The sequence below is a fragment of the Schistocerca serialis genome, chromosome 9 (assembly GCF_023864345.2).
Source record: "Schistocerca serialis cubense isolate TAMUIC-IGC-003099 chromosome 9, iqSchSeri2.2, whole genome shotgun sequence".
In the NCBI taxonomy this organism is placed as follows: domain Eukaryota; kingdom Metazoa; phylum Arthropoda; class Insecta; order Orthoptera; family Acrididae; genus Schistocerca; species Schistocerca serialis.
Window position 1 is genome coordinate 272,025,473 of NC_064646.1, and position 19,623 is coordinate 272,045,095.

A 19,623-nucleotide genomic window follows, 5' to 3' on the forward strand; every position below is an offset into this window, starting at 1 on the left:
GAATTGCACCAGAGACAATGAAAGATGAATGAATGATCTCATCATTCAACTGCCGCATCACTGTTAAGTTAAATGGTATGGAATTCAGTGCTGATTGTGATGAAAAGCATCTGAGAACACTAATACCCAACAAGGCTCCATAGCCCAAGAGTAAATTTTCAACAAAATCGACTAATTTCTTATCTGCCGTTTACCAAGGAGCCCTTCAGTAGAGAACTGTTCCCAGCAACAGGGAGATAGCAAGCACAGCAGCAACCATCCTATGTCACTGGCCTCCCTTTGCAGCAGAATTCTGTAATTACTATGAGTTTAAAACAAAATGATCCACACAGGATGAAATGACCTTCTTTATTATAATATTATGGCACAATTCTGAGAAGAATGATCACATGAATCCCAAATTGAGCTTCTCCCACTTCATATTCCATGAGCCATACACAGTCGTAAGCAGACTCTGAACTTCCAAAAAGGCTTTCTGCTTTGTATTGCATGAATTTATACTAAAGAAAACAAGTTGGAATGATATATCTAAGCAGATCTGTGACTGGACTAATGACTTACTGACAGGGAGAAAGTGGCACATTACTTTTTTACAGAGACCCATCCACAGGTGCAAAAGTAATTTTGGATGAATGACAGTGAAGTGTGCTATTGTCATTACTATTTGTGTTGTAATGGACTATTAGATAGATTGCTAGTGGATGATGCACAACATGTGAGAAAGCATTATCTAATATCCATATTGATCTTGACAAAATAGCAGTTTGGTACAAAGTTTGCCAACTAATTCTTATTTTAGAGATATTTAAAGTTGTAAACTTAAGGAAACACAAAAAATATAGTATCCCGTCCCTCTTCAGTTAATGAGAGACTATCAGGTTCATTAATTATATAACACCATGGATTTGGACTAATCTTCATCATGTTTCATGAGAAAGTTTAGTTGTAATGAGAATGAGTGTTTTTTCTAGGACAGTTGTTTCTGAAGCACATAATGGTGTATAGATTTGCTTGTAGTTGGTGTTCAATCTATAGCCATGAATTACTAGTGTGTCTATATGTCCTATGCACTTAAGATGTTCCCTGCTTCTGAATAATTATTAACTGAAGTGCCTCATTGAAATATCTATGGGCATTAATCAGTTTGAAATGTAATGATATCTCTATCTGACTAGAACAGATAATTGCTCTGCTGGAAATCATTCATAAATAAAGGAGTCACTCAGCTACTTACATTTAAAGTCTAGCCTAACCTTTTAATAAATTGAATATCTCAGTGAAAATGAGCTCAGATAAAAACTGTTACCTGGTTTGAATAGAAAATGTCATTGGCAATAAAAATTCTCAATCCAAATAATGAATATAAGTTTCTCTAGTAATTCATAGAGTGTGGAATATTTGTTCCACACAGAATGATGTTCAGTAGCAGTTGTTTTCTTAATGTGCCCATATGACATATTACTGAAGTTTTCAAAGAGCTTCAAATAAATAATCAGTCAGACTTAATCCCCTGATGCTCCATGAAACTCTAGATGTGGTCTCCTTACACAATCTGAAACTTAAAATAGATTTATTTATTTTATTTATTTATTTATTATCATCCCAATGATCACATTTGTGATATAGGATTTGTCAGAATTCAGCAGAAAGGTGATGGCCAGCTACAGGCTATGGGTGTGCTATACAGCTCATTCTTTTTTGGCTTATTACTGAGATCAGAGAGAATAAAAGTAGTCTCAAAATAATGACTGTGCTGGTGGAAGATTTCCCATTTTGCAAAGCCAGACTATGTGCAGGCTCTCATCAGTAGTCAGTCCATGTGGAATCCAGCTGCCCAAGCAATATTCTGCTGTCTTAAATACCAAAGAATGGTGTGTTTGGTGGAAAAGTCTCACCTTAAATCACTTTGTATTTATTGTAAAATACTCAACGAAACTTTTGATAAATCCTAAATCTTCATATAAGTTGAACTGTAAACAAACACAGGTTACTTACCAAGTAAATTAAATAGTGTAGTATCTACAGCATTCATTTCCTTTTGGTGCCACTCATATGGAAAATAGGTGTTGTGGTATTAATGACTTATAATTTCATCTCTGAAGTCTCATGGAATTTCTTCTTTGATTGTCCTCCTGCTATTAATGGACTTGATGAACATTTGTTCAAGAAAGTAAACAACAAACACTATAGCAATTGATTTTTGATCTCTTCATATTTATTACTACACAACATTCCCACTCTGATGGTCAGCTTTGTAACATGTAGGTGCCTCAGTATTTGGTACAAATCAATAAACTACACAAACTAACCAAATTTCACAAAGTTCAATGGTGGCAGAGAAATATACATTACTTTACATGATTCAAACTAATGGACGATGTGTATGTATGCTTTAGCTGTCCAACAAATCCACCTGAACAGCCAAGCATGTTAAAGCACCACTTCCAGGATATGAAGAGGTGTGCTGGCCCCAGATTAAATCCACCTTATGAATTGCTGGGCAGCCTAGATGTAGTTTTTTCTTGGTTTTCCACACCTGCTTAGGTAAATATTGGGCTGGTTTCCTTGTCCCACCTCAGATACACAGTGCACAAACACTCTGAAAAATGATGTTACATTTAAACATGTGATCTCATTACATGTAGACTGGGTACACAGTTTCCTCCCTGGGAAGAGCTGGCAATAACTTTAAAATGCCTATGGTAGAGGTGACGTCATCACTCCATCATAGTAATAGCCTGTATAGGGGTATCATTGGTTCTCTGCAGCACCATACTAATCGTGACACAAAATTGGCCAGATAAAGTGCATTGGAAAGGAAAGAAGCTTTCCAATCATGACAGTGATGTGTTACTTTCTGCTACGATTATCAAATGCTGACTGACTGATGAAAACTTGTTGTGCACTTTGTAACTATTAACCACCAACTGACACACACTGATAGTTATGTTTCGAATAACATATACAAAATGAAAATTGCATGTTGTTTACTTTTGAACTACATTGCTCTGATTGACTAAAGCTTTGTGTGCAGCACCTATTTAAAGAAGTGTGTTTTACAGAAAATTACAAATTGGTAAAATGTTAAGTAAGTATGTTTTGATTATTTGCTTAAAAACCCAAAAATTAAAAGGTATAGAGACATTATGCAATTAAGTCAGTTTGCTTAAGTAGTAGCTGCATAATTAGAAAATGGCAAAATTATCAGTACCATTTTATGGGAGAGCATTTCATTGTGAAAGGGAATTATCAAAATTTATTAATGACTCTCGAGAAAGTTAAATTTTATAATTGGAATAATTAACAAACTACCAAATTATGAGCTCATAAAACAAAAGAAAATAATATTGACATCAGGAGGAGTATAGGAACAAGTAGATGGTCATGCTTTGCAGTGTTACAGGCTCTAACAGCTGCTCTAAGCCAGTTGCTAAATATGGTATAATATCCTGTATGAATTCAGTAAGCATCACAGTAATACTAATATATCAGGAAAAAATTATCAGAAATGTATGAATCCCAACAATGACTCATGTCTCCCATTATTTAAAAATACTAATCATTCCTTCTTTGTAGAGTTTTTAAATTTTGGTATTCTTGTGCAAGAATCATCATATATTTCAAAATTTTGTTGTTTCAATCACAATTCAAGCCTGCATCACAGCCAAAATTTCAATTATTCTGCATCATTTACAATCTTTTTCCAAGACACTATTGTGTGTGGGACTTAATATTCATGATAAAATGAAAGGTAGGAATATATTCAATGAATACTTACAATAAATTGTGAGGTAAGAATATATTTAATGTGGCTTTAACCACTGAAAAGATATCTCCACAGTATTTTAGGGGAGTTGAAGCCTTGGATGGCAATTTTATAACCTGAACAAAATAACTAAGTTTTGATATACATCAAGGAAATATAACATGATTTGTAGTGTCTACATTGTAATTATACTGTGCAATTATGTAAAATCATTTGATCCTTAAAGTATTTATGTTTCTCTATAGATCTGATGTTCTCAAATATAAAAAACACAAGAAATTGTATGTTATGAGAAAAAATTTGATAAGATTTCATATCTTAGGTATAGGCAGTACTTCAGTGAAACAGAGGTTTGTTCATACCATGTACCCTTGTAATTATATAAATCATCTCTTACCATTCAGGAGATGCAGCCAGGGCTGATTTGAGAATATTTTTCCATGCAAGTGAGTTATTATTTGGTGTTCCCAACCCCCCTGACCCTTTCTTTCCTCACACACTTTCACCTATGTCAGCATTCACTACTAATTGTGATACGCACTGTACACAAATCTTGCACTTGGACGTCCCAGGTGCCCCTCTCAGCTTGGCAGCCCAAGCAGCCACTGATAATTGCATTACACCGTGTACAGTAATCTTACAAGTAAGGCATCTTTTTGTGCCCTTCTCAGCCTGTGCTACTTGGACCTTAAATTGGTCCGGGTTACAACATAGAAAAGGCTGCAGTATTGACAACAATCTAAAACTAGTAGTGGTTTTACAGAGCAACTTGGAATGACTGCTGGAATACCCTAATCTTTTTTACACCTTACTGCAGCCTTTCTACTGGTTTGGTATTTTCCTCCAACTTTCTAACCTTTGCTAGCTTTTTATCTTAGCTTTCATACTATGCACAACATTCTCATTTATCTCTTCTATACATTTTAATATGGTCTTGCTTTGAAGTATTTCCCTCTCAGCTGTTACCTTCTTTATTAAATTAATATTCCTTCATTCCTTAACACAGGTGTTCTCCTCAAGATAGAGTTTTTGATATACTTATTTTAAGCTACTCTTCAGTTATATGCTTAGCACTCCACATAAATAGTATCTTTGTATATGGCTACAGTTCAGATGTATCCAATTTCATCTTTTTTCCCCATTTAATCACTATGAATGTGTCTCATTCATAGAGTGCTGTGCTCCAAGCACATAATTTCGGAAACTCGTCACTCAGTTTGAGCTAACAATTGACATCAAAAGTCTTCTTACGTTTCAAAATAACTTTTCCTGCTTGAGCCACTATAATCTTTACGTCTGTCTTACTTTATTTAGCTGGCATTATTTGCTTCCTGGATACAGTGGAAACAACTTTTTTAGTAGAAAAACAAGGGATGCAATATAATTGGTGTAAATGAAGTTTTGCTCAGATACAATGAAGAAGCAACATAGAAACAAAATTGAGACTTTTTCAGGCCATAGAAGTATTCTTTTATCTCAAACTCATAAAAATATGGTTGTCTTGAGCAAATCCTGGCACATATCAGCACCATATATTCCTTATGGAACAGAGCAGGTTTTTTAAGTCACATGTAAAGTAACATCTGATGTCTTGGTTTATTAATTATATTGACTGAAAGACTAGATTACAAATTGCTACCAGTTAATTAGTGCTTACAGGGAACATACAGAGAGTATATCAAGTAGAGATTTCCAAAGCAGACACTGCTAATGAAATATTGTACTCTATATTGAACATATTCCTTCAATACTCATATTTCCCCCTGAAACAAATTAAGTTGAAATTAAACAATAGTGGAGGCAACGGGGGAATAACACATGGGTCGAAAGCATCTTTTGCCAAAAAGAGAGCTCTCTATATGATTCAGAGAACAGTATGTAATATGGATTTGAAACTTAGTTATCACAAGTATTGTAAAATCCTTCAGATCATGAATGAATGAGTGAAACATATGTTCTGCACACAAGAAACTAAAACACATAAAGTATAAAGCAAAAACAATTTCAAGTATTACTAAGCATATAAATGTAATGAAACAAATGAAACTGGCTTTTCATATGGCAGCTGTAGCATAAATGATGGTACACTGATATCACTGTACACAAACTCAATGATTATTTTGTCACAAATGTGCACCTACAACAAATGAACAGAAATACACATGGTGCATAGTTTCAGTTGCTTGTTACCTCTGAAATGGCCTCCAGAGGCAACAAAAATTTTGATATCAGTAGTTTATATAATAACTGACTGAATTTAAAAATGCAAATTCTACTCAATAAGAGGTACAATGTTATGTTGAAGGTTTAATGCAGTGAATGCAATCTTATTTTAAATGTTTAACACTATAATACAAGTATTACAGTTATAAACTGTGTTTATGTCTTGAGGTAGTATAAATCACAGTGTGCAAATTACCCAGACGATACTTATCCAGTATTTGAGAATGAGAACACTTATCAACTTTCACAAACTTTACACACAGTTTCATACATTTTATAATTTTTTTGTCTCTTGCATGTTTAATGTGAAAAATTTACTCATTATCTTATTTGTAACGTAATCAGAAGTTTGAAGTTGTTTTATACATTGAAGTTTCATTCTTTAAAGAATTGAGGGCGGGGGTGGGGGGGGGGGTGGGGGGGGGTCAAGACTGGACTGTTTGTAAATCACAACCACTAATAAGAGTACAAGAATCAGTATGTTATGAAAAAGTGTTCATTCTTCTTCATATAATGGTGTTTATAGCAAGAATTAAAATCTTGTACTGATCTGATAGACCCATCATTCAGTTAACCTTTCAAACACTAGATAATTAGAAAGATATTTCCCAAGAAACTTAAATGTGCTGTGATGATACCAACAGATAAAAAATAAGTAAGAATATCATCTCCATCACAGCACAGTTTTATTCCCTCCATTTGTTTAAAAAATATAAGGATGTAACATACAAGAGACTACTGCCTCTCTTTTAATAGCATAACTTGTATATTTGTGAAGATTATTTTACAATATTGACAAAGAAAACTGTAATACTTGCTGGTAACACAAGTATACTCATCAAGGGCCCAAAACAACCCAATCAAATTTTACCTGGATGATAATCGTACAGGTCTATAACTGGACCGCAGTAAACAATAACTGTTACTCTACACAACCTTCCTGCTCAGATATATATTACATATTGTAATTTAAAATTTAGAAGTGGCAGACAGGCACTTTGAAAAGAATGCTATATATTGTTAGCTACTGGACTAAGTCTTTTATCATACCTAGACAGAATATATATATAGTCATAACTCTCACACATGGCTATACTGTCATCTCCATCTCTATATATTGTTAGCTACTGGACTAAGTCTTTTATCATACCTATACAGAATATATACTTAGTCATAACTCTCACACATGGCTATACTGTCATCTCCAGTGCATGGAGATGACAGTGGCTGTGTGTGTGTGTGTGTGTGTGTGTGTGTGTGTGTGTGAGAGAGAGAGAGAGAGAGAGAGAGAGAGAGAGAGAAAGAGAGAGAGAGAGATTATATGTAGTTTGTCTACGTCTGATGGTGGACTTGTCCATAAGCTAACAATATCTAGAAATTGTCTGTCTGTCATTGATTGCCTTCTTCATGTGGTAGCAATCTATGCTTTTCATATTCAGCACAGATTTCCATTGTTTGATAACTTAAAATTTCATTTCATACATTGCATTGTACCCTAAATTATTAATGAGTTCACTGCAACCAATAGGAAAAACAGTTTTTGAGCAAGGAATGGCACATTAATATATTAATACTTAACTTGACAGATCGAGAGTGTCCATCTTTGCAGATTAAGCTAGCAATTCATTTCTGTTTACTACAGATCTCATATACTTGCATCTTTTTGGAGTGCACTTCCTTCATTTGTAAATCTCATATTTTTACTTTTTGCAATTAAAGTTGAGCAGACATGGTTCCTTAATTTTCTTTGCTTGTTCATAAAAACTGTGCCAAGCAAATACTAACAGCTTTACAATAATGCTATTGTACATCACTAACTGCAAATAATTACTTTGGCCTAACATCAGCACTAATAGAGAATTCTGACAACTTACACCTTTTTCAATATTGCTGTAATAATAATACCTCCTAATTTACAATGGATAGAAATTTATGCGATTGGATTCACTTGTGACAACATTCTCACCAGAAGGTAAAAATATAATTTAAACAAGTTGTTTTATAAAACTCATAGGTTTTCAATGTTGTATTTTGTAAAATGAATATATTTTTTTAACAATTACGATGGAAATATACAAACTCTATTAAAAAGAAATGGGTATTTTAGTTACCTACAATAATGACAAGTGTAATTTTAAAGCTTTAACATTTTATACAAAAATGCTGTTTTGGTACATAATGAAGATTAGTAAACTGGAAATTGTTTGCATTAGGAACAATCAGTTTTGTCATTAAATATAATTCTATTAAGTTACTTTCGTTTTTACTCTGATCGTTACTCCTCATGCTGTTATGTGATGATTAGTATATGTTGAAAATTGAGACATGACCAATACATATATATTTATGTAATGAAATTATTGTGTACCATGTTATTTAATAATCAGCTCTTTCATGTAGTTTATTGCTTGTGTCTCACAAAGCATCATACTACAACAGTATTATGAAAAGGATGGATTGCCACTCGCCGTGTAGCGGAGATGCTGAGTTGCTGATAGACACAACAAAAAAGATTGTCAAACAAGTATGCTTTCGGCCAAAAAGACCGTCATTGGAAACACACACATACACACACACACACACACACACACACACACACACACACACACACTTGACCACAGTCTCTGGCTGCCAAGGCCAGAATGCATCTGATGAAGGCCTTTCTGGCCAAAAGTGTGCTTGTTTGGCAGCCTGTACAAGTACCTATCTGCAACTCATCATCTCCACTATATGATGAGTAGTAATCTGCCCTTTTTATAATATTGTCATTATTCCAATGTGGACTTTTCATTGTCTGAAAATACCACATTATATCATTTCACAAAATTAAAAATACACGTTTACAGTATTACAGTACATGAAATACAATTCAGGCTCTAGTCTCAGTATGTTTTGAACTTAGAAGTATCTAACAACAAAAAATGAAGTATTAATGCATGAAAACTGTCCAGTGTTGAGTAGATAAGCACACAATTTGGAGAAGCCTGTTCTAAGATCTTCAAAATCTTATACTTACTTCCCAACATATTTATTTCTTCTTAATAATACAAACTGGTATCAGTTGAACTATACTTACATAACCACAATACAAGACAGAAAAATATTTTCCATGCAGACTTTGCTTCCCTAACTGGGTTTCAACAGAAAGTTCTGTATTCTAATGTGAAGGTCTTCAACAAACATTAATTCAAACCAAAATGAAAATCGTATCTTATTAGGCACTCAAATGCGTTGTCCAATTATACAAATTCAAACACTGGATGTTTCTATTATCTGGAATCAATGTTGATCATAAACAAGCCTATATCTCTACAGAACACAGATAACTGTTTTTCTGTGATAAATACAAATGTGATCAAATAGATATTAAGCAAATAATAGAGTATTGACAATATCTGTTTAATATAATTGAGGGAGCAGCAACTCCATTGTTAATATTATGATGTTAAATTGAGTAGGTACAACTATTTTGCTCCAGATTAACAATAGTTAGTTATTAACACAGCGTTTAGAAGCTGTTTCTCTTATTCCACATCTGTGAAGCTTCTAATTCTTGGTGTTATCTAAGAACATGAATAATGAATGAATGAATAAAAGAGTAGCAGTTTGGCATAACATTTTCAAAAATATCAGGAATAGCCACAAATCTTTGGACATGTTAGAGACTTCATCAGTACTTTAATTTGTAGATTTTTACCTTAAAAGCACACTGTTTGTTAAAAGTGGGTTCATTTAATAAAACGTTGTGAACACCACATATATGACCGTTTAGTTACAGCCTCACAAATGTTAATTAAAAGTGACTTCATTAATATAAGTTTTTATTGCAGCATAAATATCTCTCCTTTTTCTACTGAGCCTGGTTCAGTTTTAATATTTGATAGGAATTCCCATAATTTCTGCTATTCTATTTATCTTTTAACTTTCATTCTGAGATTATCCCCACTTTTCAAAGGCAGACTTACTTACAGCATGAAGGACAATTTCATCTGCAGATTTTAAAATTAATATTTGAATTGCTTGCACCATACCTTCTATCATGGAGTTTTCTCCCACTTGTGTATTGCCTCTTTTATATAATAGCTAAACAGTAATGGTAATAAACTGCAAATCTATACTGCATACTTTCTCATGTGAGCTTGTCTCACTTTGTTTCTTTTATTTCATCTTTGTTTTGTCAGATTCAGTCACTGCATTGCAACATTCTTCACTTCAGGATTTCAACCACCCACCGTGGTTCAACAACAAAGTTAGGAAACTACTACGAAAGCAAAGAGAGCTTCACTGCAAGTTTAAACGCTGCCAAAACCTCTCAGACAAACAGAAGCTAAACGATGTCAAAGTTAGCGTAAGGAGGGCTATGCGTGAAGTGTTCAGTAAATTCGAAAGTAAAATTCTATGTACCGACTTGACAGAAAATCCTAGGGAGTTCTGGTCTTACGTTAAATCAGTAAGCGGCTCGAAACAGCATATCCAGACACTCCGGGATGATGATGGCATTGACACACATAAAGCTGAAATACTAAACACCTTTTTCCTTCTCTAAATCCTCGCACAAACGAAAAAATGGCTGACATCGAAATAAGTGTCCAAGGAATAGAAAAGCAACTGGAATCACTCAACAGAGGAAAGTCCACTGGACCTGATGGGATACCAATTCGATTCTACACAGAGTATGCGAAAGGACTTGCCTCCCTTCTAACAGCCGTGTACCGCAAGTCTCTAGAGGAACGGAAGGTTCCAAATGATTGGAAAAGAGCACAGGTAGTCCCAGTCTTCAAGAAGGGTCATTGAGCAGATGCACAAAACTATAGACCTGTATCTCTGATGTCGATCTGTTGTAGAATTTTAGAACATGTTTTCTGCTCGCGTATCATGTCGTTTCTAGAAACCCAGAATCTACTCTGTAGGAATCAACATGGATTCCGGAAACAGCGATTGTGTGAGACCCAACTCGCTTTATTTGTTCATGAGACCCAGAAAATATTAGATACAGGCTCCCAGGTAGATGCCATTTTCCTTGACTTCCGGAAGGCATTCGATAAAGTTCCGCAAAGTCGCCTGATAAACAAAGTAAGAGACTACAGAATATCAGACCAGCTGTGTGGCTGGATTGAAGAGTTTTTAGCAGGCAGAGAGATGTGTACAGACGTTAAAGTAACCTCTGGTGTGCCACAGGATAGTGTTATGGGACCATTGCTTTTCACAAAATATGTAAATGACCTATTAGATAGTGTCGGAAGTTCCATGCAACTTTTCGCGGATGATGCTGTAGTATACAGAGAAGTTGCAGCATTAGAAAATTGCAGCGAAATGCAGGAAGATCTGCAGTGGATAGGCACTTGGTGCAGGGAGTGGCAACTGACCCTTAACATAGACAAATGTAACATATTGCGAATACATAGAAAGAAGGATCCTTTATTGTATGACTATATAATAGCGGAACAAACACTGGTAGCAGTTACTTTTGTAAAATATCTGGGAGTATGCGTGTGGAATGATTTGAAGTGGAATGATCACATAAAATTAATTGTTGGTAAGGCAGGTACCAGGTTGAGATTCATTGGGAGAGTCCTTAGAAAATGTAGTCCATCAACAAAGGAGGTGGCTTACAAAACACTCGTTCGACCTATACTTGAGTATTGCTCATCAGTGTGGGATCTGTACCAGATCGGGTTGACAGAGGAGATAGAGAAGATCCAAAGAAGAGTGGCGTGTTTCATCACAGGGTTATTTGGTAAGCGTGATAGCATTACGGAGATTTTTAGCAAACTGAAGTGGCAGACTCTGCAAGAGAGGCGCTCTACATCGCGGTGTAGCTCGCTGTCCAGGTTTCGAGAGGGTGCGTTTCTGGATGAGGTATCGAACATATTGCTTCCTCCTACTTATACATCCTGAGGAGATTAAGAATGTAAAATTAGAGAGATTCGAGCGTGCATGGAGGCATTCCGGCAGTCGTTCTTCCCACGAACCATACGTGACTGAAACCGGAAAGGCAGGTAATGACAGTGGCATGTAAAGTGCCCTCCGCCACACACCATTGGGTAACTTGTGGAGTATAAATGTAAATGTAGATGTAGATTTCATGTCACTTTTTGGGGTTCTATCATTGTCTACAAATAGCATGAAGGTACATTAGTTAATATTTTAGTTTTCTTCATTTAGCAAGTGTAAGTTCAGAAGTACTTAACTGGCACATTTAAATTTTTTTGAAGTTTTTACATTTCTATTACACTATTTTAGCCAGCAGTATAAATGTCAGGCAATGTAACAGTCATCACATTACTTTCTTCTGCACTGTGTAGTTAATACTTTCTAAAAACCTGTTATTCATATCATTTGTATAAAATTCTAATTTCTGATTCATATAGTGGTTTTAGAAACCTTTATGGACAACTCATAAAGACCCAACAACAGAGACATCCTCTGATATTAGTTATTTGTTTCCTTTTAAGAATGTAAAATGTTCTCTGTCCAACAATTGCTAAAGTCATCTCACACAAATAAAGAGGAATTAAAAGAAAATGGCAGATGCATGCTTCATTTACAATCAAAGCAAGATGTTTAAGTGGCTCTTGGGATGAATGCCAGATATAATTGAAACAATGACACAATATTTCAGTGGTGCAGCTGCCTGTCATCATCAGGTGTTGCAGAAAACTGAGTGCTTGCTGCTAGCAAGGCCCAGAGGAAATTCCTTTTTCCAGCACCGGAGGAAGCATACTGCAGCCTCTGTCCAGCTAGTGGACAGCAGGGTTACCGAGATCTCTCATACCTGTCCAACTGCAGACAGCTCTGATGAATAGCAATTTGCCAACAGTGAGTACTCCATTTTGTAGTGCTGATGGCATGCTTGTGTTCTGTTGGAATGTCTAGTTGTTTCAATTAGATGAGACATTCATCCCAGGAACCTCGTAAACAAGCAATACATAGCATGAGGCATCTCAATACAAACTTAGTTGAGAGTAGTACTGGAAAATTGAGGAGCTTTGTGATGTACAGTGATGATGGCATAATGAATTTAAAATAAAACTATTGAGGTAACCTACTTCAGACATTCAATACATTAGGCTGATAACAAAAGTTCATCCAGTAGAGTATACAGAAGATAGTTGTTAGATGACACAGTCTCAAAACAACACTTTTTAAAGCTTACATTCCAAGATTGCTTCACCCGTCACTATAGATCACCCATTACAAAGAATGATGAATTATAACTTCTTTTAGGAAGTGGTAGATTGGATGGGAAGTTCGAGGAGAAAATGAGTTATACTGATTAATCTGTGAGATATCTCGGTTAGTGTTTGTTTGACTGAGTGAGATGCTGCAGTAGTACAGCATTGTACTCAAATTTGGAAGGACAATTGTTCAAATACTCACTTAAGTTTTCCATAGTTTCTCTAAAATGCTTCAAGCAAAAGCTGGGATTACTGAAAAGGACACAGCTGAATTTCTTTCCCACCCCATCTCAGTTTGAGCTTTAGCTCTGTCTCTACTGACCTTGTCAGCAACAGGAATTTAAAACTAATCTTCCTTCCTTTCCTAGGCAGGTAAGATTAACAGTGAACACAGAAAGAATTTAAAGAAGAGCCCCACAGAACAGAACAGTCAAAAGTTCATTTAGTAAATGAGGGAGAGTCATAGTGACACACCAACAACTCAGTGGCAGATACCACAAGAAAGATGGTTCACAAGCCCAGAGGAACATAATGTTTAAAGTCTAAAAGCACATATTCTAAGAAGAGTCAGGCACTAAGTTGCCCTAAGTCACTGTTATATGATTAGTGCCCACAATACAGTATTGAATTCAACCCAGATAATGAACTGTTGATAAGAGATAATAATGACAAGAATCAAACAAAAGTGAATATAGCATTCACTTAATTACAGTGAACCATAATGGAGCTCAGTTGTGAATGTACAAAATTTAAAAAAACAGTTTGTGAGAAGATGTAATATTGAATGATGTAAAACTTTTTGAGGCAGAAGTGAGATGACTTCTTGTTGGTTGGAAGTGAGAAATATAAGGGTAAGCAAAAATCTCTATGTTGAGGAATATGAATGAAAAAATGTTATGGAGTTGAGACATGGGTACATGATGGACAAATAGTCTAAAGCCCTTATTAAATATAAAAAAAATATGTCAAAGATTATTTAGATTACAGGTGGGTATTACATCTGGCGTAGAAGCGATAACCCATGTCACTGATCTTCCTAAGGGTCAGTCCACCTATTGACTTGTGTAGTTAACTGTTCAGTTAACTGTTCATGCAGTCAGATGTTATGCTTTACTGATGTTATAGAATAACTTAAGGTATTTATGGAAAGGCAACATACTCTGTAAAAAGGGCTCTTTTGCTGCTGCAAATTCATGTCAAGTTATTATATTAAAATATATATATTTATTGGAAACTGCATTAATTATTAACTACCATTAAACTGCTGTAAACTATTTGTACTCATTCATAAACAAGAACTAAAACTTGCTTGACTTACTTCCTTAATATCTCCCTCCCAAACAAATCATTCCATCTCCTCCTCCAGTGAATCTCTTTCAACTTTTCAGTTCATTAGTTATGGGTTGGTTTCTCATTCATTTCATCTTTTGATTAATACCATGTCTGTCAAGTATATCCTTGATTCAGGATTTTAACAGGCAATGGCCTATCCATTATACAAATGTTCCTATTGTGCTGTTTGCACCTATAATGTTGATATTCAGTAATTTAATACTCCACTGAATAATATTGCAAGCTATATTATTGCAGTCCTCAGCAGCTTTTGTAATCTACTTTTTTAACTCTCTGGTTTATCAAATTCTTCAGTTACTCACATGTGCTCTTCCTAGTAAGAGTGTAATGGCTATTTCCAAAACTCATGCTTTTGATCCTTTCTAATGATGTGTGAGTTTGTGTTCTTATTTCTGACACTTGGTATTGAATCAGATCAGTTTACAATAACTTGACTGAAAGAAGGGATAGGTTGATAGGACATATCCTGGGCATCAAGGCACATTTAATTTGGTAATGGAGAAAAAGGGAGGGGGAGGGGGCAAGGGAGGCAAGAGGGGGGGGGGGGGGGGTCCTAATGCACCTAGAATAGAGAGGTGCATCATACCAGTCTTCAGACTGATGACCACAATAGCACCAACTAGGTGTGCTTCATACTTAAAAGGTACGAATTTTGATACAAATGAACTGACTCCCATCAAATCTGCAGATCTTATTTTTAATATCAGAAAAGCAAGGGACAGTTAACCATCATCATCTGTCATAGATATAAGATTTACTCCTTGAAAGAAGACAACATATTTTAGTGAAGGCACTTCAAATATCAAATTTCTTTTAAAGCAAACATTATTATAGGTATGGCATGTCTTGATATTTGACCTCCAAATGATCACAAATACTTTGGTTTGCTCACTTGGTAGTGCATGCAACAGTAGTTGGAGCTTATGATCATATCAATCATTCAAAGTGAAAACTTTAAACTTTTTACAAATCATAAAATACTAGTTGTTACCCATGGCTGTGTTCACATATCAATAGTTTTGTTATGGCATGTGATGGTGAACAACTAAGCTATTGTACATGTAATAATGTCAGCTGCCCTCAAATGTCTACTAGTTCATGACGTGATGTGCTCCCAACCCACCCCAACTTCCACAATGCATGATGCAGCAGCTTGTGTGACACCACTGCTGAGCAGTGCATGCAGAGGACCATGGGCAGGAGTGTACATCTATACATTGTGCTATTGAAATAGCTATAGAACATGTGAATAATGCAACAAATTTAATAATTTTTTTAACATGGCTTATGTTCACTGATATAAAAGAAGTCCCATTCTCTACTTCACCCACTTAGATGTTGATATTTTTCTCCTTACTGTAGCTTATGTGCTTTCTCAAGTTTCAAGCAATCTCCATTTAAGATTTCATCAAAAGTAGTACAGTGGTTTAGTCATGAAAATAGAACATACAGAGTTACTTCCACATTTATAATATTAGTCTGGATTTGGGATTTTTCTTCTTCATACCATACATTTCACATATTAAGTATCATTGAGCAGCTAGATGATATGAAATTGAGTCACTCATGTACCACTAGGTCTCTGCAGGGAATCTAGAGCAATGTTGTCAGCAGAATTTCCCACAGCACCTAAAGAGTGTGTGGTGGAGGACTCACACAGCAAAAGCAATGATCAATACATCAATTGTCAAATAAGTTAAGATGCAGGAAATATGGAAGACAAGTAACTATTCTGAAGTATAACAATGTTCTTCAAGATATTCAGAGACATTTCTGTCTATGTGGTATGTCATCAAGCTAAAATACCACTTCCAGTCCAGAAAAAGTGATTATTACACATGGTTGAACATGATCACTGAGACTGGATTTGTGTTTATATTGCTAGATAGTGCTAGCTATACAGATTAATGGTCTTAGAGAATTCCAGAAGCTGTACCAAGACCAAAAGGTCTGTCACTATTGTTTTGTACTCTTCCAAAACTCATTCTCCAATTAGTCTTACCATACACACTGACATCTGTCCATTCTATGATACAAGAATGTTAGTCATCAGAGAAAGCTACCCAGTCCTATTCCACAACAATGCTGTAATGGTGCTGTTGAGAAATCACACGTATTTTCTGCCAACATACTGTCATTTGAATGGATGCATATACCACACATCTCTTTAGAGCCCATAAAAGCAGGATTTGGTTACTGCTTCTTCATATGATTACTGAGCTATTTAATTTAGTATGCTGGTCAAATTTCACAAACCATTGTAGTCAACAACAAACTCATTCATCTCAGACATCCGCAGCATGTAAGGCCTTGTGGGTTTCCATGGTGGTCACTCATATTGGTATCATTAGTTGATCCGTCTCTCCACAGAAGGCAAGTATTCAGGAATACTGTCCTCCTCCTTTGAAAGCCAATAATGAGATAATTTCAGTTTGCAACTCAGGTACACTGTTTTCTTCACTTGTTAGAGCCTTCTTATTTAACTGGCTTGTTACAGCCTTCTTATTTAACTGCTTCAACAGTGCAAATCATGTGAAGCCTTTCAAATAATACATGCTGCAGTTATCACTCCTTTCAGGTCATCGTAATGATATGGGTCAACAGCATGGATTGTAATTCTTCTTTGCTCATCATTTCAAAACAGCTACTTTAACATAAGGAATAACTGCCTTATTGAACCATTTGCACTAAAATGATGTAGCATAATAAGCTCTAATCTATCTTTAATTGATGCTCTTAGACAGGAGTTCCCAAACTTTCTCTCTAATGGAACACTTTGAGAACCTCAGTACTGTGACAAAGCACCTTGTATGTCCAGAAAGTTAATAACATTTGGAAAAAAATGAGAAAAACTTGTTTTATTCAGTGATCATTTCAATTTTAAATTATAACTAACAATACAGAAATCATAGTACAATTTTTAAAAAGCAACTACTATCATCAAAATGTTGGACAATGCCATGTTATTAATTTTTTTGTGGATTACTTATGCACTTCCTGTGGATCATATGTGTTCCAGAGAACACAGTTAGGGAAACCCTGCTCTAATTTTACAATTGAAATTAAGTTTACAGTTAAAATTATATGTTAGTTGATTGAATTTACAGCAGCCTACCACAGAAGGATGTTACCACATGAGCATGTGTACTTGAATGTCATGTTTGGGAAGCAACATTATAAACAGTTTTCAAATTAAGTTCCGTTTATTAAAATTTGATAACATTTGAAGATAATTCTGCATGTCAGCAAGTAATAAGTTTGAAATAGACACACTGCTAATTTAAATTGTGCATGGTATGCATTATCTGTAGCTTTTACAAGAAAATAGTTTACATATTTCCTTGGCTTCATTCTGTTGTGGATAGTTAACCAGTATTATTTTGAATTTTATTTCATAAATACTCTATCTGTTTTAATAACAAGTTAATAACAAAGTAATAGTCCATGGCCACACCCTAAATGGAAGTACTACAGCATTTGAGATGATAGTTGAAGATTAACTGCTATGTGCAACCAACAGCCTCAGGATATTTTGAGCATCCTTTTTTTATTGCAATACACTGGTAACTTCATTTATTTGTTCTGAAGTAGGTGGATTAGTTACTCCGAAAACATTTCCTTGCAAAATGCAGTGTGTTCTGAAACCTCATCAAAATTCAGATTTTTGTGAAATGAAATGCTGCTCACGCAGTAGGTAAAATTTTTTTATTAAAGTTTAATCAGGAAATGTGGCAAAGAAAATTTTGTGGTTGATATTAAACATTCTTTATTTTACTTTGGTGTACAAGTTATACTGCCAATTTTTTATAAACTATTCTTAAGTAACAGGTCTGTATGTACATATAATATTTTGTAGATATCACAGAATGTTTTATTCCGGTATTTCATCTGGAGATAGATGCCCCTTTGAGGATAGATCCCTTGATTAATAACTAAGACCCTCCAACCAATTTCCTTTTGATGTGTCTGTGTTTGAAGGCAACATCAGCAAAGTAGTGTCCAAAAGCTCATTTCAGATGTTGAAAATACTAACCATTTAACATATTAAGTGACGTATGTGAAAAGGAGATACATAAGCAAGTTATACATATGTGAAAGCAGATAAGCATCTCTTTCTTTTGTGACAAACCCTTCATTGGCTCCAAGCAGAAGCCACTACTATAGTCCAATTGTCAGTACAAAATTAGCATATGTGTGGGTCTTCATTTTAATAATCTTTTTTCCTTTAACCATTTCCTCTCTTGATGAAAACTTCTTGGTTTCCAGCCAGGTGGCAGTATTATAAAACCATGACTTTTCAACAAGTGACATACTACTCATCTTCTGGCAAAGTGCTGAGATTTTGTGGATGTTGTCCTATTTATATCGGCAGTGTTACATCCCATCCCCCCCCCCCCCCCCCCCCCAAGCTCCAGGAAGCTGGGTAGAGAGGCCAATAAGAGGGGTGGAAGATGAAGTTGAAGTGGTGGGGGTAACAGCAGTCTTCCTTGATGTCGTGTTCTGCTATCATCAATTTCTCTGTCTGTCCCAGCTGTACATGCCCAATATGTTCCTCTCAACATTTAGAAATACGTCATTGCATTTTTCCAATGAACTGTTGACCCAGTTCACAGGTGTTGCTGTAAGTTCTGGTACATTAAGTTGAAATGGATCTTTCACAGAGCCAAGCCACTCTTTCATCTTCAGTGTTGTTTAGAAGATGGCTTTTATGTTAATTTTTCCAGAAGCCTCCCAATTTTGGCTGACAGCTGTCCTAAACAGGAAAGAAAATTGTGTTACTTGTTTTTTGCTCCCTCTTCCTGATTTTCCAGGCCTGTCTCATCTGGAATGCTCTCCTAATCTGCACTTTACTATACCCATTTCAGGTGCTGCAGTTGTGTACACAGGTGGACAGTACTGCTTGCCACTGTGCTGGTTGGTGGCAGCTTGTTGCATGGAGTTAGAGGTCTGTATGTGTGTTCTTCCTATTTACAGAAAAACCTTGTGTGCCATCTGCCTTGTTCCTTATTAGTATATACAGAAATGGGAGACAGCCATTCTCCTCTATTTCCACAGTGAAGACAATGTTTTCTTGGATGCAGTTAAGATGCCTGCCTGGTATCA

At 35.5% G+C, this 19,623-nt stretch overlaps 1 protein-coding gene across 1 annotated transcript in view; it reads left to right on the forward strand.

Annotated features, from left to right (window-relative positions):
• The window catches only part of LOC126419343 (CB1 cannabinoid receptor-interacting protein 1-like), a 1,399,014-nt gene that overhangs the window by 1,316,294 nt on the left and 63,097 nt on the right, over positions 1 to 19,623 (forward strand). The window lies entirely within an intron of this gene.